This window comes from Leptosomus discolor, chromosome 5, assembly GCF_034619465.1.
Source record: "Leptosomus discolor isolate bLepDis1 chromosome 5, bLepDis1.hap2, whole genome shotgun sequence".
NCBI lineage: Eukaryota > Metazoa > Chordata > Aves > Leptosomiformes > Leptosomidae > Leptosomus > Leptosomus discolor.
Window position 1 is genome coordinate 39,131,954 of NC_141395.1, and position 24,543 is coordinate 39,156,496.

Genomic DNA, 24,543 nt, shown 5'->3' on the forward strand with positions numbered 1-24,543 from the left:
GTGGCAAAGAACATGTACATGATTAAAAAAGCATGTGTACATTTTAACAGTGATGAGCTAGCATAATAGTTTGTAATAACAGGTTAGAAAACATCCTGGCTCTCAATGGAAAGCTTGCGGTAAGTCTTCAGCATGGCCAGAATTACAGCCTGGCACATTCTGCAGAGGCCAGCATGGTGCAAAAACTTCCATCACCCACTAAAGCAGCAAGAAAAGGACTGATGTACAAAAGCAACTCATGAAGGATCCACAACACTGCTATTAGATATAAAGTTAAGTTCTAGTTTTGAAAGTCTGTGTGGCACTGATGAGCTAATTAAAGCGAAAAGAGAGCGAGACGGCCAGCCATCTTCTGTGTATCAAGAGGAATACCTTGATCTTGACTTGCAGCTCCACTGCCTGCTAGCTGATACGTTTGTTCCCTTGTCAGGGCATCAGAAAGCTGCCTCAGCAACAAGGAGCCTGTAGCTATTAATTTTTCATCAGGGGTACGTATCCACCACAGCACTGTGAGGAGTTATTGATAAGGAGAAATAAGAAATCAAAACGAAAGCACGCCATCTTTAATCATCAAGATTTACCTCCCCTCCCCCACGCTGAAAACGGAGAGCACCTCATTAAGACAAAGGCAACAGGGCACAGGCACGGCCGCAGGCAGGTTCCCCTGCCGGCACTCAGCAAACTCCACAGACACGGCAGCAACGGTGGCATTACGGACAACACACACGCAGTCCAGCACAACGCCAGGAGCCACTGTTAGTGGGAGAGTAACCAAACGCTCTGCCTGTGGTAAAAAAAAACAGGCACTTGCTCTCTACAGTCTAAACAAATCCTTTATCTGGCTACCAAATATTTTAAAAGACTGCAAGGGAACAGCACAGCAAAACACCCACACCATCCCTTTTTGATTCAACTGTGTACAAGCATAACTCATTAGAAATCTCAGGAGTCACCACCCCCAGCTATTAACAGATTGCATTAATAACATTATTTTAATGCTTTTTCAATTTGCATTTGCATTTATCCAAATGCCATCGTGTTAAGCAGCGTTAATTACACAGTTTTGTCTGGGACATATCCCATTTACAGTAGCATCTGTTGAGCTACTGACATGCCAGACCTGCCACATTTGAATTTTTTCTGACAACCATCACACTAAAGAGCTGGTGATGCCTCATTAGAGCTTCCCTGAAGTTTCAGAGACACTGTGGCCTCTGCTCTGCATGCCCCTCTTGTTTCCCGGAGCCGCAGGAAGAGCTATGTGGAAACACAGCCTCTTTTCTTCAAACTTCTCGGGATTTTTTTTTTTTTTTTTTTTTTTAAATTGCTCCATATATGCTCTCCAGGATGGATTCAAAAAGTTTATTTCCCCAGTGGATAAACATGCATGGTTTTGTTACTGCACTCCAGCTTTGTCTGTTGTAAAGCCAGTCCCCTAGAGCTGCCCCAGCCCAGGGGCCGCCTGCAGCCCCTGGTTTTCCTCAGTGCCGTGCCCTCAGGGCAGAAATGCCTCTAAAAGGCCCCAAAACCTCTGGGGCCCTTTGGGGGACACTGACACACAGACACAGTGATGTTCCCCACAGGAGGAGGGGGCTGCAGGGTGACATCTTGTGTGGCCCACAGCCCTGCTGAGCCCTTCAGAGTGGCCTGTCCCTGAGGCAGCGGAGAAGCCAGCCAGAGCATGGCCGCCATTTCCTCCCTGGGACCCCATTTTCCTGAGCAGCCCGTTCACAGGGAAAAACAGAAGAAAAAGGACTGAGGGACATACCTGACTGAGGGACATACCTGAAGGAGATATGGAAACCTCCACAAATACTCCCAAAGCCAGTGGAGGGTCCTGGCCTGCCTCGATCACCTACAATATTCTGGTGGATACCGCGGAAGCAGTGCTGAGCACCCACAGGGACTGCCCAGGTATCTACCAGAAAACACAAATGTCACTTGCAAGCCAGGCACTGACAGACAATTCAGCCCTCTCCCCCACCGTTTTGAGCAAAAAACGCTTCCTGAGCAGAAGCAGGAGCCATCCCTGAGGCAGAGAGCCTCCTTGCCCACAGCTCCTCGTAAAGGAGAGCGCCTCGCCAACACGTCGCCACGCCTCACAGCAGTCGGGTCCCCAGCACCACTCCCAGAAGAGCCAGGGGCATCTTTGCAGCAGAAATCATCAGAAAGGCTAGGTCTAGCTATAATACGTTTGCAGGCAGCATGAGACCACACAAGCAGGGTCGTATTCACCAGAGTGGTCGAGGAACTTCAGTGAGAAAATGCAGACAAGCAGGCCAAGGCATGCGACCTCGGCACCAGCAGCCGCCATGCCAGACAACGGCAGCAGGCCAGAGTGAGTCCCACCCCCAAAATGACCCTGGAGGGGGTCCTGGGAGCTGGAGACCACCGTCCAATTCTCAGCCCTGCTAAGATGATAGAGTTTGTTACGAAGAATAAAAAACCTGGTCCTGCAGGTTAAGTAAGATTTTGTTGGGAAAAAAAACCGGCATGTCTTCTGTAAAGGGAAATCCTGCTTCAATAACCTGGAGTCATATGAGATGGTCAGTTGGCGTGTGGATGAAAGGGATTTTCAAAATAACTGGATTTTCAAAAAGCCTTTGACAAAGCCCCACACAAAAGATTATTAAAGAAACTAAGCTGTCATGAGCCTGAAGGAAAAACTCTTTTATGGACCAAAAGGTTTTGAGATGAAGAAAAGCTAGCACCAGGGTCCCCCAGGGATACATGTTTGTGAGGATTTCATTCAATACCTTCATCACAGACCTGAAGAAGGGAGAAACTATGAAACCTCAGGGCCTGCAAATGAAAGTAAACCATTTTGGGTAGTCAAATGGCACAGCAATGGTGAAGAACACCAGCAGATAGTCATAAAGCTGAGCGAGTGGGCAAGAAGGAGGCAGCTCAGCCTCACTAGATAAGCTAACAGGTAACACATGTAGGGATAATAACCTAAACCATCGGAGTCACAACTTCAGATCTTTGAGTCATCACTGACAGTTACCTGAAATCATTAGCTCACTGTGCAGTGGTCTCCAAAAAAAAAAAAAAATCAACTAAATGCTGTGAATCATCTGGAGGGATATTGTGAAAGGGACAGGTGTTGTTTTGCCATCTCACAAGCCCCTGGGATGTCCCCATCCTGTATTCAGTCCTTGTCTCAGGAAAGGGCAACTGATATGATAAAGGGGATGGAGCTGGCACTGTGCACAAGTAGAGAGCGCAAGGGTTCAGACTACTCAGCTAGGGGAGGAGAAAGCTGAAGAAGGTTTGCTGGTTTAAGGTTTACAAAAACTTGGATGTAGTGGATAAGCTTAAGGAACTGCAGTTTGTCAAGTGCTGCAGAATGAGAAGTAGGGGGAATACATAAAATCGGGAGAAGATCAATTTAAAAGAGATAAAACAATTTCTTTGCACAGGAGATGATGAACACCTGGGACTCGCTGCCACACAAGGCTGGGGAGACAGGCAGTGCCAGGGGGGCTCAAAAGGGATTGGACACTCATGGACAATAGGTCTACAAACAGGTACTGGGATAGTAGGCAGGCACCACCCCCAAAATCACTGTGGGTGTGAGGGGGTGCTGTAGGAGAGGCCAGGCTTCCTCCCTCCCTAAACACCAGTCCCTTTCACCATGCAGAGAGGTAAAAGACTGGGCTGGCTGAACCAGCGGTCTAACACAATGGCCCAGGGACAGAAACGCAGAGTACTATACAGAAGGATCTCATAAGGTCCTTCAAAATGCTGCTCAAAAAAAAAAAAAAAAAAAAAAAAAAAATCCCATTTGAAAGACTTCCCTGCTAACCAGATCTTTGAAAAAGCCCTGGAATATTTTCCAGTGTTGATGTGTGAAGAGTACACCAGTGTACTTTAAGAGACTTTTGGGTCACTAGGGGGTGGGGGGTAAAGGAAAAACAAAAGCAGAAGAAGGAAGAACAATGTCCAAATGCCCAAATCAGTAGATCATTCCAAATGTTCAGCTGAAACCTCCGGCCAGGTCTTGAGTGCCCCGAGTGCTTTCTCCATCCTTGGTTTGTCAGTATAAATTATTGTCAACATTAATTCTTTTGTTTCTTCCCTTTCCTAACAGATGTAGTAATCGCACATTTGGACACTGGCAATATTTCTAATTGTGTAATGGGGGCAGAGATAGAATTAATTAATGATCCAAGTTAGACAGAAAAATCTGAGTTAATTTCTTGCAGGTTTTTGAGGGGTTACTTATGACTGGAGGTGTTCTTGAACACTTCCAGCTCTGTCACAGGACCCAGCCATGCATGCCAATGAGAAAACAGGCATTTCAGAAAGAGAAGAGGCCGGATATTGAAGGACCCACTGCCACAAAAAATACTTTCTTAGTGGCAACAGGCCTCAGATAGTAGCTGGAGTCAATACAAAGCAGTACTGCCAGAAACTAAATTTCCCTGCTGGGAGCATGGTAGAGTGATTCCATTTCATCATTTCTTTGTGCTGTGACACCGCCACCCCACCCCCCCACCCCCGCCCCGTTTTTCCTTGTCTGTTTATCTATCTGATAGCTTCCTGCATACCAAAAGACAGCTGCTTTCCACCAAGGAGAACAAAATGAACAAATCACACATGCACAAAATCACAAAATATTTCAAGGACAACGAAAACCATCAAGGCCAAACCAATCTTCAGGCAACTGCACAAGTGAATGCTAACTGGGAGAGATGAGCTCTGGATCTGATGTGGATCGGATGCCCCAGGCCTGTGCAGGATGAGTATATAGCACAAATTATACACTTTGCCAACGGGGAGGCAGTCACATAACACCTACCTAATCTATATAAGCACACTGCCAGCTTTCACAGGCAGCCACTCACTGGAGTTATTGTAACTGACACAAGAGAGTCTGATGCAAAGGAAAGGGAAGCAGAGCAGTTATGAATAAAACTTGTTTGCAGTCAGGATTGCAACTCCTGTTCTACTCTGGAAGTTTTGAAACTTGTTAAATTAATCCACCATTAATTATATGTATATAAGGTTAAATGTCTAGCAAAAATGAGACTATTCAGCTAATAATGCAGGCTTAGATGGAGTCGTTAAGATGCAATAATTCTCAATGAGATGATTATGTTTCAGAGCTTTCAAGATTTATAACAAGATTCAAATTTTCAGTGTCTAGTTATTTTGGGTGGCTTCAGTTTGGGGTATGAAACTTACCCAAGGCACACTTTTCTGAAAAAGGCCGTGTCCCATCTCTGAATTCTCAGTTTCTAGTGTCCAAATTCACTACGATTTTTTTTTTTTTAAGTATGCCTCCTGCTATATTTTTGCATGTGTTTGCAAAAACAGTTACCCAAGCCCTCCAGAAGAGAAAGACACACACATACACAAAATACTGCAATGCAAATAGATGACTCTACATCTGTTGTAAAGCTGATATGGTATACCAAAAAAAGATTCTGTATGATCCATCATCATCACTGCAGCTACAATCATATATCAGTCAAGAACATTTGAACAGATACTGGGGCAGCATAAGACCAACCCAAACGGCATTTCTCCATGTGACCAATACAAGAAAGGCATAGCGCCCAGCGCTCGTATATCCCACTTGCAACATACAACCTTCATACAAGCAAGAGAGACCAACCCCAAGGCTTCTCCAACCTGCAGCCAGCACAAGGGCAGGAAGCCTCTGGCTAAGCCAATCTCAGCTCTCCGTCCTGGAGATGAAATCGAGCTCAGGTTTGTACTTAGCCCCCGCACTGGGAAACAGCGTTTAACCCTCCTAATATAGCACCAGCAGCGTACACTAGTTAGCAACAAACTGAATCAACTTTGAACACGCACAAACCAGCAGGGCTCAGCTTCTAAAAGAGATGCAAGGCCCCCCTGAGGCCTCTATGTATATTTTATTATCCAGCCTCTCTAGTTTAGGTCTTGAATTCCTATTTTTACTGTCCGGACAATTTTTTAAATAAGCAAAAACTGCTGACAAACACTGCGCTCACAGCATTCCTCAGCAAACTACTGCACTTAAATAACTTTCACCATACCTCAGCTTCTGAGGAAAACATGATGCAGACACCAACACCACCCCTCTCGATGGAAATCAGCCGGCTGGCCTTTTGCTATGACAAACATCCAGGCTCCCCACAGTTGCCCTTTCACCAGGTTCCATGATTGCATATGTGCAGCAAGCAAACACTTACTTCAATTCCCACATCATGCTCTTTCTTTTATCATTAGATTTCTTCTACTCTGTGTACACAAGCTGCATGGTAACTCTCACTCAGGCTGAAACAATCTTTCAGGAGAATTTACCTTGGAGTCCCTCAGTGACTGTGAGCAAGTTCCTCATCGCCCTCTGTCAGAATTGCACCCACACCGCTCCCGGCATTTGGATAAAAGTGGTTTGTCAATAAAGCGCTGAAAGAAATTGCCTGCTTGAAGTGTGTAGCATCAGCTGATGGACAGGAACCGAGCAACTAGCTTATCCTGACAAAAATGGGATAATTTTTAAGTGTCAGGAAAGAATCCAGGCCCAGTTGGTTTATTTTTTAAAATACCCTCCAAAAATTAATTTTTCATTCAGTATTGCAGTTTGGTGTGTCTCTAAAGAAGAGCAGGATATTTTTCTTTTTAGTTTGAAGGTAGATGTTGATGTTTAACAGGTTATATAGCTCCAGGCATTATTATTTTTCAAGCTACTAACAGCTTGATTATGCCTTTTCTTTAACTGTGGCATTCCAAAAATTCCTAGCTCTAACTTCGTACCTATACTGCAACAAAAGCCCTATGTCTTTGCATTAACCCTGAGTTACAACTGCTACATATCTACAGAGTCAAGGAGTGTTAAAAATTAAGGTTACTATGTCATCTGGCCACAAGTCTAATTAGGGACAGCTTATTGTCTGTTTATAATTAGAATTTGTGCCTAGATCCCTTGCAAGGCACATGACCTGCAATTTTAGGTTTGTTTTGGGTTTTTTTAATCAACATTTCATTTATCATACATATAGACACACATTAAGTGTATGCTTATACACACACATACATGTATAGGTCATTTTTCATCATCAGTATTGACACAAGAGTCTTGTCAATGCAAGATTTCACTGATCTTAGGTACTTGCCACAGTGAGAAGGTAACACCTATGTGAACACTGGTCTTCTTGGGTGAGGCAGACAAGTGCTGGCAGAAATGACATATTACACCTCTTCAAACTGGAAAAAAGGAATACACAATTACATACAAAGCAAGACATGACTGAAAGGATCAGACCCCTAAGGAACAGCTTGTAAAATACAAGGTACAGAATGGAAAAACTTTTAATATAAATTAAAAAAAAAAAACAACCCAAATCTGAAATTAATCTGATTTTAAAACCACCTGAGTTGCCTCAGATAACTGAACAGGGTTAAGTTTGTGCACTTCACTCTAGGCAGCGCCATGATGAAGGGCACAGCTCCCAGGATTCATCTCCTTAAATCCTGTAAGATTTATCCCACTAAACCCTCTTTAGCCAAAGCAAAACAAGTGAACTTTTAAGAGTAATGAACAACTCTTTCCAACCCCCACCCCACTCTGTCCTTCAGTTTTACTGCTGTATTTCTTTCTATCACACTTACAGTGCTTACTGTTAAAATAAAGAAAGTGAACAGTCAGCTAAATCAACATCTACCTGTCATTACGCAGCTAGAGGACATTCCCTGTCATACAAGAAGTAAGGGAAGATACATCTTGATGGCCATCCTTCACCCAAGCAGATGCCAAAATAGGCAGATGGCTGGAAGGACAGTGGCTCAATTTGCTTTTGATCACTGATCTGAGTTTGGAAGAACAGCTATGCCTGGGCACTCCTGCACTCAGATGTGGGAGCTTTGAACAGAAGAGGCACTTGGTGATTTGACAAAACTCATCTCTCTCTTCTCTAAAAGATATGAAAACATGCATTAAGGCAAACCTTGTGTCAAGCTTTATAATGCACTTCTAATGACATACACTAGAAATCAATACTTCTCCAACATCTTGCTATTTCCTTGGACTTGCCAGTGGAGTGGAAAGTAGACATTCAATATTTGACACATATTACTTCTGAATGCCAAAATATATTAACAAATATATTCTGTTGGTGTAGGGCACATATTCAGTTTCTGGTGTTTGCTATAAAAAAAAATACACCAGTGTGTTAAAAAAAAAAAAAAACACAAACAAACCACAAGTCAGGAAAAAAAAAAAAAACAAACCAAACAACCGACTGAACTCCACAGTCCACCACTAAGTTCAAGTGTTTCATGCAGAGGTCTGACACAACCATGTATGATATCACGGAATTCTTGGCTAGCCTGATTCATGTTGTTAGTCCCTTTATTTCAGCACATGTAATTTGTTCTCCTCCCTCCCTGCCCCCCGCCCCCCGGCACGCCTCTTCCTAGTCCAGCTTCTAAGAACAAGACAGATGTTTTTTTCCTCTCAAAGAATGCCACTGCTGGCCCTAAAGACACAGTTCATCTACCCTCTGTGGGTCAATACATTAGGGATAGGATGGAAACAACATAAAGTCTTCTTAACCTATTAGGACTGAGTCTACAAACCCAGAACGTGCAAACCTTTTGTTCCTCCATTAATTTGGGGACAGTCACAGGAGTCACTGTGATTCTGCAAGTCCATGACAAAATCAAAGCCAGTTTCACCAAATGCGATGCCAACTCCCATTTCAACACGAGGGCTACACTCAGAGAACTGTTCCGCACACGGTGGTTTTGAGACCACTGCTGCCAGTCTTAAAAGGCTTATCCACCAGCCTGAGTCAAAAAACACATGTACAAGTAGATGTATGTTGCACAGGCGACATTATTGCAATCCATGCAGAAACAGAATTAAACCATCCAAAAGGTTAATTCTCATAAAAGTAGCAGCCAAGTAGCAAGCAAGGGGAGGGAAACCACAGGGTGCTGCCATGGGCAAGGGGTTGGTGGTGCAGGGTCAGGTCAGCAGCTGGTGCAGAGGAGAGCAGCCAAGCAGCCTAGATGTCTCCTGCTGAAGGAAGAAGGCAACTGCAGGGAAGGAGCAGAGCCAGCTGCCTCAGATGTCTCGTGCTGTCGGAGGGGACCGTCCCTGGGTGTTTTAGCAGAATGACCCCTTCTCAAGCTGGGCTGGCAAGGGGGAGAGGGCACAAGGAAACTGAAGAGACCTCAAGATCACTGTCACCTTCAAAGCCTTCTGCAAGTGATACTACTGTCCAACAAAATAGATTCCACTAAAAAAACCCTGTAAAACCTCCCACAAAACTGTTTTATAAAGATTGGTAGCAAGAGAACATATATATTAACAGGGAAAAGATGTGGAATGTATCAAGAAAAATGCCAGCATTGCTGACAGAGAAAACTATGGAAAACCCACTGGCAAAAACAGCAGCTTGGCTTTTGTAGCTTACCTTCTGCTTTACATAAAATGCTACCTTCAATATTACTTAATATTTATGATTCCACATCTATATACATACCCGTGCAGACATGCAGACATAGGGAGCTTGTTCTACCATCCAATGAAGTGAGGCAGGAAACAGAAAATAAATACACCAAGGATGGATTGGTTTTTTTGTATATATAAGTGTGATTTTGCCAAGGACATTTTATAACTGACAGAAGGAAGGCAATGCAGAAACTGAAAGTGACTTCACTGACAGAAGCAGAAGTGCCTCAACATTCAGCCTCTCATCATTACATCACATTAGGCCAACCCAGAAAGTGGAAATATAATAACAAAGTTGTGGCTAGGTACATACACTATCTCTTCCTTGTTTCTATTTATTCATATCTGACAAAGTTCATCTGTCATGCTGCACCACAGTACACCATGGTACCTCGATGGGAGTGTCAGGAAACAGTATTAAGTATAAAGGCATATTTTTGCCACTGCATACAGTCAAATTTGTACCCAAGTTAGTAACAGAGATCTCCTATTGCAGCATTTCCTGGGGGGAAACTGACCCCTTTCAGTTACAAAGCCTGACATACCCATTTACTTCATTGCCGTGCAAAATCCCCCATTATCAGCAAATACACACAACCACTCTCTATGTCACTGTAAACATAGCTCAAGATGAACGCACACCACTGTGTGAGAGAAGTATCACAGCAGAAAGAAGGCAAATATCAAGACATTTGAAGAAAGTTCTTTTGTGTTACAGGGCAAACCGCTGTTACTTTTTATGCACAGACTCGACAAGTGGGGACCCAAATCCTACCTCTTCCTCCATCCTAGGAATTACAGACCGCATTTTCCATAGAGAAATGGCAATGTCCTTAATAACAGGCTTTAACTTTTAGACAGCCCTGAAATAGGTCCCTTCCAACCAAAATATTCTACTCCAGACCTCTGTTCAGTCCCAGGATCTGTTGGCCCATGCCCTAGGTGCCAGGGAGAGGGGTAAGGAAGATCCTTCTCTTGTGCTGCTTAAAATTTTTACCATGAAAATAAGAGTCTCTTCTGAAATTTCAGCTGATCAATATTAGTAGCACAGGAGAAGAGAGCTCCTGAACAGGGTTTTGCATGTTCAGTCTTCCTTTGAAAATCTGACATCTGAAACATCACTCATCTGATTGCCAGGAAGTAAAAGCTCTGTATTAAATGCTCCAGGTACTGGATTACTGTGCAAAACATCTACAGCAGCTACTTGTAAATAAGAAAAAGCTAACACCACTGTGCTACATAACTGTTAACATACATGGAATATTTATGGAGGCATCAATCTATAAATTGTGCTTTTATGGAAAGTGTGGGGTGCAGCAAGCCTGAAAAGGACAGACCTTTCATTCATAACTAAGCTCTGCATCCCTAGAGTACTTTGGCTCCACTGTGCGCCATATTTCTGATGTCTTTTCTCTTATGTTGATTCAAGTCATTTGTCTTTTATTGCATCCTTGGTTCTCATTAAGTCCATCAAACTGTAAAACGCACATGAAAGCAAAATGGCCCCAAAATGCATTTGGGATCTCAAGAGATACAGATTCATGTAATGCAGTCAACTGCAATGGGAGTTGGACACCCAGCTCTTCTGAAAACGCAATACTACGCCACTTGATCTTGTTATGAGAGAAAAAACATCCTATCTATCTCCCTATCAGAGACCCCACACATTAATTACCTCACTTCAGATCCATTATTTAAGCACCCAATTCACAAATCACTCCAGCAGGTGAAACAGAGGACCAATAAACACCCCCCCCCCCCCCCAAAAAAAAATATAAAAAGAAAATAGGGAGAGTAAATTCCAGCAACGTGAAAACATGAAACGCAACAGGCTCATTGTTCACCAACTGCAGGCCCAGAGCTCAATAGCACTAGTAAAAGACATCCTCAGCTTCATTTGGAGACCAGAATGCACCTTTTATTCCAATGTGTATAAATGCGTACTATACGTACATAAAACTCGCAGGCAGAAGGTGTCACTTTTCCTCTCAGCCTCCTTCCCTTTCTCACCCAAAAATCAACATGAAAGAAAGCTAGAATGGTAAATGTTTCGAAAATAGATCTCTAAAATCTTATAAAAAAATATAAGGAAGAGATCTCTGAATGCTAAAATTCAACCAAGTTGCACATGCAAACACACACATGCACACTTTAGAGCTTGTATCATATTCATGGCATGCAGCATAACCATCAAGGAAAGCTTTATTAGATGAAAATAAGCTTGTTGTAGAAGATTTTCTTGCAATTATTCTGCTGCCATTATCCCGGCCAGGCATTCATTCAGCTTTTCAAATTAATATGCTTAGTCTTCTGAGCAAGAGATCAGAATAGTGGAATTCTATGGGGAACTCAATTACCAAAGAAAATAATTGCTTGAGCATTCAAGAAATTGGAACTACATCTAATTGTGAACAGCAGATTATTATCTGGATTATGGAAGGTGCTTTGAAATAAACCCAGGCATATAGCTATGTACATCTCAAGGATGGCACCTGCTAATATTTCTAGGGCTCCTTTCGGGCATAAAGGGGCTCACTCTCAACACAAAACTGAAACTACCAGTGTGGTTTTGTTGGCTTTCAGACAGGAATGCAAGAAGCCAATATCCCTGCTGAGAAGTTAAAAAGCAGAGAACAGCAGCAACAACAAAATCACCAAGGGAGTTTGCTAGGGACTTGATCTTTTCCTGGTTTGTAGCCCTTTGCTGTGGATGAACATTAGCATGTTGCTGTATGGTTGGCTCTTTTCCTGCTTGAAGACTGCATGGTCTGGTTGTAGACCGCTAGAGCATTCAGGTGGTGGCTATACAGCGAGAGCAGCACAGCTCTAATAAATGACGGTATCCTCCTGCCTTTGAGCTCTGCTACAGCACAGATGAGCTTAAGTGGTGGAACAGGAGAGCAAGAAGAAAAGGGTTTAAACCCAAGAAGTTTGGAATTTTTCAGATAGCAAAACAGGACATTTTGTAAGGGAAAGAGATTCGACGGTTTTGTTCAATTTCTCTCTGAAGATAAGCAAGCACTACAGGGAAAAAAATTGATTATAGTATTAAGAAAACATTTGAGAATTACAACAAACATGAAAGGATACAGGATGCACACTGAGTAAATATCTGTCAGAAATGATACACAAAGTATACCTTGCAGATTGGCATCAAAATGATACAAAGACTACAAAAGGAGCTGGGAACGATGCTGAAGTTTAGACAGCAGGAATAAGGATATAACAGCAGAGAGGCAAAGTGACCAATTCGAGACCTGCAGGTACTTACGTGCAGATTTTACACAGGAAAAATGTATCTGTGGCACCAAAAGTAGTAAAAAAACTACCCAGGAAATTAGAAACTGAACTGAGGAGTAAATTTGCTGCACAGGAGAGCACACTGAGAAACAAAAGACAAAACTGCAAGCGAAGAGAAACAGTTGGGGGGTTTTGTGTTTTTCTGGTTTTCACAAAAATACGAAGCAGCCAGGCAGCATCGCAAGCAGGGTCTCTCCAGAGATAGAGAAAGATCTGTGTTAGCGCCTGGTGAGAAAGGCACAGGAATTTCCTCCATACAGATGATTTCAAACAGAAAGAGGCTGACAGAGGCGTGCAGAGTAACTCAGGCATGCAGGAAGCCCACTTTCAGAGGGCAGACTCAGAAACAACTTATTTAGACTCAGAAAATAAAGGTTAAGAGGGCATTTACCACACATACAGAAAACAAACAAACAAACCAAAACTTTTTAACACAATGCTGGCTCCAGAACAAACAGGAGTAATGTAGGCAGAGCAGACTCAGGTTGGTGATGCAGGTTTCTTAACATCCCAGGAACTCCAGAACTGTCCTCCCAGAGCAAGAGCAAAAGCAAAAATGGCAACCTAGTGTTCTAAGGTAGAGCACAATAAATTTTACATGCTACAACAGTCTGCAAGAACTGAGGGCTAAACTGGACAGCCTTCTGCTCCCCATCAGGTGCCATCTCAGATTTTTCCAAATATAAGCACGCTTTTACCACCACAGCCCCAGTTTTGCTCAAAGAAAAAGGCAAACGCTGCCTCATAAAATGGAAAGCCTACATTTACTAGTCAAAACCTAGCACATTCTCCTTAAAAATGACCTTTTCTGTATCACAATTGCCCATATATGGTACATTATCATTCACAGCTGGTCAAAACAAAAATGCATTTCAATGCAGACTCACCCCCTTCCAGAGATACTTTCCAGACTTGGCTTTGTAATAGTAAGACAACTTGTCAGTAACTCACTCCACCAGCCTTTAAAACCCATCTGAGGGCGCTCCATTCTTTTTACACACCTATAAAACTTGAGTTGTGACCAACCACATTTTGTCTGCACTCTGACTTGAGGTAGTAGTTTGGCCAAGCAGTTTCGGCTATACAGCTGACAAAGAACTGGTGTTAACTCATGTTTTGAGGGTTACTGCATCGCCTGCCATTTCTTAATGCAGAAAGAAATTACTTGAGCCTTGAGACTTCAAACTGAGTTCCAATGAGAGATCTCAGAGAAGTCTAATGCAGGGCCAGTTCAGAAGGAGAGAAAAACTTGTTCACAAAGTTCCTTGACAGCAAACATGTACTTTGAGGCAAGTTGTTTTGATTTGCTGGGTTTTGTTTTCTATTTAATTGCTGACAGACAGCAAAGCCAGAGACCAGGAACAGAACTCAAGTTCTGCTTTCTTTCTACCACTGCCCCCAGTTTCACAACCCACGAATTACACTTCAGAGTCCAGACGAGTTTTCTGTAACCGTACCATGATACACATATAGTCCACGACCACACAAGTTAAAAAAGAAAACAACTCTTCCTTAGGTTTGCAACTATCTCCCACTTACCGTAGAGCTCTTTACTCCATAGCTGCTGGGACTTATCTCCAATTCAAGCAAGTCTGCTTCCCATGTCACCCTTCCCTGCTTTCCTGGACAATTCTCCTTTGCTTCAAAGCACAGACCAAGTTAGTGAAGTCCTTCCATGCTCTTAGGGAACACCTCCTGGCCTGCCCCAAACTTGAGAACTAAGATCTCCTGGCACAACTGAGCTGACTGATGTCCACTCCAACCCCACCAGCAATTAAAGAAATTGCCCCCAGATAAGACCACACTGCTGCTGGAGTATTTGAATACTAATCCTTTTAAAGGGCACATCACCTCTGTGACAAGAACTCTGTTTCTCCAGCCTTTTCCCCTTACATGAGGAAGCTGAACTGGCTGCAAAAGGGAGCTGGGCATGGAGAATGAATCCCATCAGCTACTCAGGATAAGTCAGATCAGTCTGTCTGCTGAGCCCTGATCTCACTTGAATTTTTAGCCCCACAACAGCTGCCCACCGCAAAAATAGCAGGCAAACCCCAGCCACACACAGCACTTAATAGATACCAATGCTGGCCACTTATTTGCCTTTGAAGAGGCAAGCCCATAGGACACGTGCACCCAGAACTTGAATTCAAAACAAACAGAGCATTTTACAGACCCTGCTAGCAGCGTACTGAAGATATACCATTAAATATTCATTTTAGAGTGGGTTTCAGACACGCATGACTCCCATAACCAACATGCTACCTCTTCTTCACATTAGCCTGTATCTCTTCATGAAAACACTGCAGTTTCCTCAATCCAACTCCAGAGGGTTTACATCAAATACGTATTTGTCCTAGTCAGCTCTTCACCTAACAAGAAAGGGAAAAATCACAGTAACAAAGTGGAGACTGACTGTCCATTGGATATTATCATTATGGCAGAAATAAAAGAAGGATCAAAGACCAGAGATAAGAGAGCTATCACAAGGTTAGGTATATGGCATCTTTCTCAGATCTACAGGCAGCTTAAGACAACACAGTGCTAACATGGGCACATCAACTCCAACCTACTGATGGTATTTTAAATAACATTATAAGCCATTTCACTTCTGATTATTTTAGTGGAAAACATTTAGCTCATGCTGTCAGCCCACAGTTGTGAGGGAAGGAGAAACATAAGCAAGCTCACAGAATCAGCTCATTTCTCAGGGGGCAGGACCAGTTCCCACCTTGCCCAACACTGCCTTCACCATCTGAGCAACCACTTGGCTTGTGCCTTGCTCCTCTACAGTTCTCTGCCTGTAACAACACTAGCCTTGTTAGCTTACATTTTAATTCTTGGGAGATATTTAGATGCCTCTAGAAATACATTTTCTTTCTGTTTAAGAGCAATGACCAAGGGCTTCTACCAGGTAGTCATGTGTGGACACTGCAAAAATCTGTGGCTTACTGAAAATGCAAAAAGAAAATATGCTGGCTTTAAATACATGAATTCAAATAAAACATAATGAGTTCAGTATCAAACTGGATGGAATTACGTCATTATGCAGGTTATTCTGCTGAACCAAAATACGTCTGTTTCTGGGCTGAAGGACATTTCTGCACACTTATATGAGCAGTTCTAAACTCTCAAGGGAGACTTTGCAGAAGTCTTGCAGTGATGGTGAAGTCTAGCAACTACAAAATGCAACTGGCCATGACCACAACTGGTCCATGAAAGGGAATCACCAATGGTTTTTAAATGGGCATCTCCACTTCCAGGCTTATCCATTTTTCTTAAAGGTGCAGAGCTGCTCTGCGGGGATCCCTCATTTACACTGACCTTTCCCAAGGAAATCAAGACATCCAAACATAGAATGAAAGGAGGGAGAAAGGCTTTCAGTAGATGGGTAACCAGCTCTATGACTCAGAAGTAATCCCACTGGAGTGCCTCGCATCTCAAATCCAACATGGCTCTTTCTACTCCACATTTAATTTTAAAAAATTATAAATGTGCTATTATCTGGCTAGAGCTTTAGGGAAACACAAAGGAACACATAGATAATAAAGCACCAGCTGCTTCCCTGCAGCTAAGTTTATCACAGTTTAACAACAAACACTTTTAAAATAATTTATAGCCTCTTTATGTTAAGTCTCTCCAAGCAGATACCTGCTGCAGTGAATATTTCTAGTCCTTGTCCTCAGAATCATATCAAAGAAATTCTGTTCACCAAACAACAACAATACATACACATATAAATATGTAGACATATATATATTTATGTAGATGTTGAAATATGAGTATGTGTAAATGAATATATTTATACCTGTATCTTATATATACATGTGTATAAATATATATATAAAATTTTTCCTAGATGGTAGCTGAAAACAAAAGTTTGTGGGCAAAAGCCTTCCACACATACCAGTGAGGGCTCCTCACCGGCATCAGTAAGACCCAGGACTAAGGATAATCTCCTTTCTCTTGGAAGACCATAGCCTGTTTGAGCTGAGAAAGAGTAAGGTACACCTGGAACAACAAGTCTGGTAGACCTGTATTGGGATATAGGGCATTGGAATCAAAGACATAACGTCATCACAGGTGACCACGGAGGAAAAATTTGTAGGTCAAAAAGGGTGGCCCTTGAATGAAGGTCTCAGTTGAGCACACTGGTTAAGCAATGTTTAATTCCTACAGAGCTAAGCCAGGTTTGCAAATGTGTTCAAAGCTAAGCACAAGCCTAAGTGCATTCCTGAGTAAGACAAGCAGACAATCCATTATGGGAAGATTAATAAGAGGTTTGAGGCAAATATAAATATGAAATGCAACAGTTAGACATCCTTTACTCTTCCAGCATCCATTGGCACTGTCAAGCCATCCCTGCCAGCCATGTTACAAGGGTTTATACAATAGCTTACACTGAGCTCACTTGACAGTTACAATTGCTTAGAAATTACAAAATTAGAAACTGGAGTTAAGGCCCGTTATATGGTGATCATCTCATGCCCAGAGCAAATTTATAGTTGTCACAGGTGCTAGCTTACACAAATTGGTTATTTTTATTTTCCAGTCTGTTATTGTTACCAAACACTGCAGAACTGCACACCCCACATGCAAAATTTTCATTATGCTCTACCTAGGGTTTGTTTTTCAGTCCTTCCTATTCAGTTATGTTGGGACTGCAAGGGCAGATTGAACTTTAATTTTCACTTAGACCCAGAAGTACAGTCCACAGCATGCATAGAGAAGAGTAGCTTCTCCCGGGAAGAGGAGTAGTGAAGGGTGCCATCAGCTGTGGCTGCTGCCCCACATGAGTAAAGTCCCTGATCCACGGCAGGCTGAAGGCTAAGCTCCACTTTAAAGGCAGTTAAACTTTTGCCCCTCTTCTGCCTTCTAGCTAGTTGTCTTCACAACTTCAAACCTAGTTTCCCCTCCTAAATGACTTGATCCTTACTCTTACTCTTCTTGCAATCAAAGAGATTGAACAGGGATGGGAGAAAATACTGCTCCATAATACTCTATGACCCTTCTAATTTTCTTTGACATATCCAGTGAGTCAGCAGATCCTACGATGGGTAAAATGTACACAGGCCTTTATGAAAGAAATTGTCTACCAAAATCACAGAACAAGGTCTGAAAGACAACCCAAGGAGTCAACAGTATCAATTTTCATGGCACCATTACATAATATGGAGAGCTGACAGAAACCTTGCAACCCCCAGAAACTAATTAAGTAGCATCTATGAGAAGTGTAATTTTCCCAAAATTTACTAATCCTGAGTAGGCTCTATTCAGTTCTTCTGGCTTTTCATATGGTAGCAGTGTGGTAGAAGTGAAGGAGGTCTGCCTCGTCTCACTACAGCTGACAGAACATGAGAATTAATGCACTGAAGTAACTGCAATTTCTGTAATGCCATGGAATTTCTGGTTTCCAGCCTATAAACAGCCCTCAAAGTACCCCAAAGATAAAACAAGACACAGGATTTAGTTCCAAAGTCATAGTTAATGACAGCACATCTCAGAACTGACACTAAACTGTAAACCTTGGTGGAAAGGGCAGTCTCTCGCTATTAGAGATCACGGTGACGTCTATGGCCATATCATCTTATATGGCAGCTTCAGAAGTTTAACACTTTCCTCCAAGCTCTAGTATTGTACTTCTGAGAGATACAGGGCGTACAAGGGATTTAATAGACTTAAATGTGATACAGGCTGGCAAAATTCCTATATTCTTCATTTTTTTAAAATAAAAGAGAAGTAACTCATAAATGACAGAACCTTGGCATTAATCTTTGAGGAAGATGCTAACCAATGCCAGGTTATTTCCATAGAAATGGACTGACTTTACAAACTCTTTATTTCTTTGCCTACTAAATTTGTGTCTCTAAACAGATTTCAAACCCAAGCTTATGAAACCTCCATATTAAAACATTAACCAACTTCAAAATTTTAATTAACTAGCAGAGGATCCAGGAACCTCATCAGAGGATGTGGAGTGGCACAGGAACCATGTGGCTTCCAATAAGCTGAAAGAAAAAGAAACAGAAATAACTAACTCTGTTACTAATGTTCCTGTTTGGAAAATAGTACGGACCATGGTTCATACAAGAAAGGCTCGCTTTTCAGTTAGCTCCTTGTTCGTTTCCATTTTTCAGTCCTTCCACTACAACAAATTTAACTAGCAACCTTTATAAATCAGCCAATAAATTACTGTAAAGGAAGAATATACTTCCTGTCTCAATAAATGATAGCTGAAAAGTTCCTCATGGGCCTTGTACGTGGGAAGAGGCTGACTTTGTTCAACATGCTGCATGTTTTTTTCATAAAAAACAGAGGCTTCATTCACTCAGCCTCTTTATCTGCACCTGTCGTCGCTGCAGCTTGGCAGCTTTTCCACAGTGGTGTGCCATACGTTATTTTCTCTGGAAAACCAGAGGTCAAGCCTGCCTATAGGGTGTCAATGGGAGGTGGCCGCCGCTGTGTCTCAGCATCACTCCCCTGATCTGGCACTGCATCTCCCAGCCCCCATCGAGCATCAGCAGCCGCCTGTCTCCCTCCACATGCCTGTGCCTTTTGGCGCTGGGCTCGTCTCGCTGTGAGTAACGCATGACACTGATCCCCTGGAGTCCCCGTGGCTTGGCTCACCCTCCTCCCTCAGTGATGCAACTTCTGCATCCATATTTTGACAGTTTGAAGATTTTCTATTTACACAATTACGTTACCTACTGCTTCTGCATCTTAAAAACAGCCCCAGTGGGCAAATATGCTTGACAAAATAACGGGAACGTATATGGTTGTTTTCACTTCCTCAATTCTCTTGAGAGTCAGTGGAAATCATTCTTGAAAATGGTTTCACACAAGTTACCTTATCCTGAAAGGGATACGTTCACCAAGCTGAGCGAAGTCTTTGATGAGAAAAAGAGACTGGGAAAATGGAAGTGTTGGCAATTAGCTGCTTTTATTTTATCAGCAGACCAGATACTCCTCTAATTATACCACACTCGACTTTGCACCAGCATGGCCCTTTAAAAATCCCTGCCTTTCCCACATCATTAATATCGCTCATGTCATGTGCCACTGCAGGACTACCATTGCAAGACAAACAACATTAATGCAATGCAACAGCTACACTTAAAATACACATTTATTGTCAGATAGCCCTGCTCCCCAGCTGAGTAGCACACCCTCTAATCTACTACAGCAGTTGCAGACAGTGCAAATGCCAAAGGAGTCTAAGTGGAGCATGTCACAGGGCACTGACTTTTTAGAGCTTTTTACATCAAAAAGTTCGCCTGAAAAGTCATCAGAGACATTTGCGTGATTGATGCAATGTATAGCTCCTTCGAGTACATCACCAATCCCACACTCTCTGTAGTCACTGAACTAAAACTTCCCATTTTCAACTAAGCAAGCAAGATTTAGCAGACCCCACAGAGTGCACAGTGGCAGTAAAGGAAACCTACAATTTTGAAGCCTCCTACCAGAAGCAGATGTCACCCTCAGGAGGTTTGCAAAAATCGTCATCAAGATACCTCAAAAAGAATGTGCAATTAGGAGAAGAAATGAAAAGAACAACTACACCCCTCCTATTAATGTCAGCTGGAGCCAGCTTAATCTCTATGCACCATCTTCAAGAGCTACTCCCACAATTCTTACCGAGCTTACATTTTTCTGTTGCTTATAGTATGCATATTTGTTTTCAAGTGATAGCAGTTCTGGCTTTGTAGGCGTGCTGAGGTTACAAAATACAGGACGTATTCACTCAGGCAGAGACAATATTGCATCACCTTGTCTCACTTCCAAGTCACCTTGCATATGATCGCGGACCTCCAAACTGAAACAATAGTGTCCTAGTGCCAAGCACTCTCAGCACCTCACTTTGGCTCTGGGTAACATTTGAAAGAGCGTGTTCACTATACCCCAAGCTCTTTTATTGTTCAGCATATCGCTTGGCGTGAACAGCTTCTCCTCTCAACCTTGTTCTCAAGCCTTCACGAACACTTCGTTATCTTTTCTGAAATAGAAATTGTTACAGTAATACAGCTGTTCACCCAGTCATCAAGCTGTGTCGACCTTCAACAGTACACAGCCAATGCTTGCAGCGCGTTGTCTGTTAGTAGAGTACATAACACACAACATGATCTAAGCTGGGCTGTGACTTTTACTTTAGAGAAAAAAGGAAATTGTGGCTCAGGCAACTCTACTTCTCCTCCACACCTCTGAGCCTGTTCTACACTTTCTTCCCCCAATATAATCTACTTTGTTCCTGAGATCCCTCTTCTCTGACTTTCTACTCCCTTCAGTCCTTTCCTAGCCCTTGGCACATTTATGAGATAACTATTCTTTTTTGAGGCGGGCTACTAGAAAAGGATTAGAAAATGGGTTTCAGAAGGAAGAAATCCCTGCATACGACTACGTCAGCACTTAGAGAAGTACAGTTAACAACCACGGACCACCAAGGAAGGAGAATAAACTGCCAGATTCTCTAATACAATAGGAGACACATCTTTTCTTAGGTGTAAAGACAAATAATTTGTCAAAAAATAGAACTTCAGCCTAAAATCATATTTTGGAACTTGGCAAACTAGAAATGCCAATTGGGAAGAAAAGGAAGAAACATAAATGAGTCCCATCCTGAAATGATGTCGGTGTCCTCACTTTGCTGCCCTCATCAGCACTGTCCAGGCTAAATCTCCAACCTTTCCTCCTCAACACTGTTCCGAAATACAAATACATTTATAACAGGATACTAAAATTTCATGCTCTTTCATTAGTAGCCAGGAACTGACAACAATTGAAATTACCATACCATGAGTAATACTTAAATGGTATAAAGAGTTATTTCATTTTCTACTGAAAGCAACAGGTGAATTTCAAATCAGGCTAGAAGGGTATTACAATGCCTGCAGCCACTCCACAAAACAACGGCTGCCTCCAAACCCCTTACCAAAATTTGCCACTTATTCTCTTAATCGCATCTGAAAATGGATGTGTGTGTCAAAAGGAAGCGGAACAACTGGCTCAATAGCATCTGGATAAGAAAAAAGCCCTTTCAGACAAGGCTGTTCAACCCTGCAAGCCAATTTATATAATCAGAAACTGTTTGTACTAGGCTCTGCTTGGAGGATGGCACAACTAGGAGAGAAAGTGACCTGCACTAGAACAACAAATATACCTGGTGTGAAAGCAGTAAACTTTAAAAGCCTTTAAGAAATTCAGAATATTATTTAGTCAATCATATACCATGCAGTTGCCCCCAGAGCTGTATGTCATTTTGATAAATTAACTTAAAAGACTTGGAGCATAATAAAGTCAAACCTGGACTCCAGACTACAGCAATCATGCTTGAATGCAGCATAAAATACTTCCCACAATAAAAGTCATGCTTGCTACTGTTTAACATTTAAGATAATTTTGAACCTGATCAAGGTCAGTAGTTGTGTAATGCCTTTGGGCTTCGTTGGTTTTCTGTGTGTTTGAGTGCTCAGAATAGGAGTGACACTAAAAACGTCAACCTCTGGGGAATACCTGCCTCCCCGTTAGGATTCAGCATCCCTACAAAGTAGCTTGCCAAAAAAAGGCATAATATTTTTTCAGGGAGAATTCATGAAAGGCATTTTGTTGCCTTGAACTTCTCCATAGACTAAAGTAATGCTGTACAATACATCAGAGGGCAAGACACATTGCAGACAGGATGGTACTAATGTAACATGGGGAACAAAGGAAGACTGCTGAGAGGAGAGCACATGCCTTAAGTACAAATATCCATGGTAGTGCAAAGCCCCCCTTGCCCAGTACCCTATCTCTCTCAGGGAACTAGTGAGTCCAGGACTTTTTGGGAGACCACAGCTCCTTAAACCCTTGTTCTGACTGACTTTTTGGTAATTGCACCACTTCTCTTTTGAAGAAGTCTTTCCAAAAAAATCCCAAATTTTTGGCCCAGTTCTGATGCCACCCCTCATTTTGAGCATCGATTTAGCACAACTCACCAGATGTTGCTGCTGCCTATCAACTTACAAAATCATTTTTCATGTCTGAGCAGGGTTTTACATTTCAAAGCACTACTGCATTGCAAATAGGGACATTCTGCCGTTCCTCAGAGAGGCCAAGGCAGAGCGTGGAGCAGGCAGCCGTGCTGGGCTGGGCTTGCCTGCTGGGAAGCCTCTCCTGGAGCACAGCTGGTTTCCCAGCCCCAAGTACAGGCATGTTTTTCTTTTTGGAAGACAGTGTTGCTTCTCCTGCTGTTTCTGACTATTTCTATACCAAAATCATTAGTCCCCCACTCCACGGCTGGTGGGCTCAGCAACGGGGCAATGGGCGACTGTCGGAAGGAGGAGCACCTTCCACCTCCCTCAGCCGTTTCCGCTGGCACGTTCCCATGCTCAGGGCCACAAGCTGCTGAAGGAGCAAGTAAGGCTCATGCATTGGCCTTTGCAAAAATATAACCTCAGGGAGGGGAAAAAAGAGCATTACTTTTCACAGGGAGTAAAAACTGACTCAGTTTTACTTCCCAGGCATCCTAATTCAGTGCTGGAGAAAGGAAAAAATATAGGAAGTTTTTCCTACCAACATTTCAAAAGAATCTGGTATTTGATCTGCCAATCTTCACTGAGGTAATATCTCTGACACCAGCACAGCTGATATTATGTGAGCCTCAGCAACTCTGTTAAGGAAAGGAGGTAGGACTCTGCCCATAACCCTAACAAGCAGCTGAACTTTGGACACTGAAGACACATTCAAAACAGCACTCTTCTGAAGTCTACCAAAAAAAAAAACAAAAAAAAAAACAAAAAAAAACCCACACCACTTTTTCTGATTAGCTATCCTAGTTGGGAGGCTGCTGAGCAGACCTCACTCAGCTCCCCTCATGAAGGCAGTCCCAATGGCTCCACCACATGACCTGGAGCCAGGCTCCTCTTTGGTTTGGTTCAGATGTGCCTTAAACTGGAGTCCCAGTTATATTTTTCCACTTGACTGCATAGCACAATCAAAAACTGCTCTGTTTTATTTTGCATAAGACTTTGGGCATTGCCTTCCTGCTTCTGCAACTGCAAATAAAAAACAGAGTGGGAAAATAATCATCACAGCTCTCTGCAGAGTGCTTGTGGCAGGCAGCTGTTAGTAGTCATCAAGCTTTATAGTCCTAACATTCACTCCTCTTTCCACCAGCCCCCCCAAATATTGCACATTGCTCTGCTTTCCTGAAAGCCCTCTCAAGAGTGCTGCCTAGCTCCGTCCTCGCTCTTCCTCCCAAATGTCCCCTTTAAACACCACTCCTGCCCAACAGGCCACACACACTCTCTGGGCTGCCTTACATGGAAACTACCCTTCCCAGCCTCCAAATTTTAATCATTGCTTTGTTCAAGGGTGCTCACCACCCTGGTTTGCTTAGTTTATACCAGTGCTTACTCTCTTATCCTCCAGCCTTGAACGCTGTGTGCAGTGCGCAACATAAATCCCACCTTCCCCAGCTGGTCCTGTGCATCTTTCCTGGTGGAAGCATGGTCAAAATCTTTCCAAGACGGCAGCTCCTCTCCTTTCCCCATCACCTTTAGGCTGTGAAATAAGAGCTTCCCTGTGCATTCAGGGAAACTGGCCCCAGCCTCTGATTTACCTCTTCTTACACCGAATGAATGAGTACCTTAGCACTGTGGCTTCGGGTTTTCTACAGACTTCAGAAGGCCATCTAAAACATTTCTATCATCTTCTTTTGTAAAGATTTTCTTTTGGCCATGAAAGTCTTATGCATAAAGAATATTTACTTAACATAAATATGGAACCAAAAGAAAAGCTGATTTCTGAAAAGCAACATG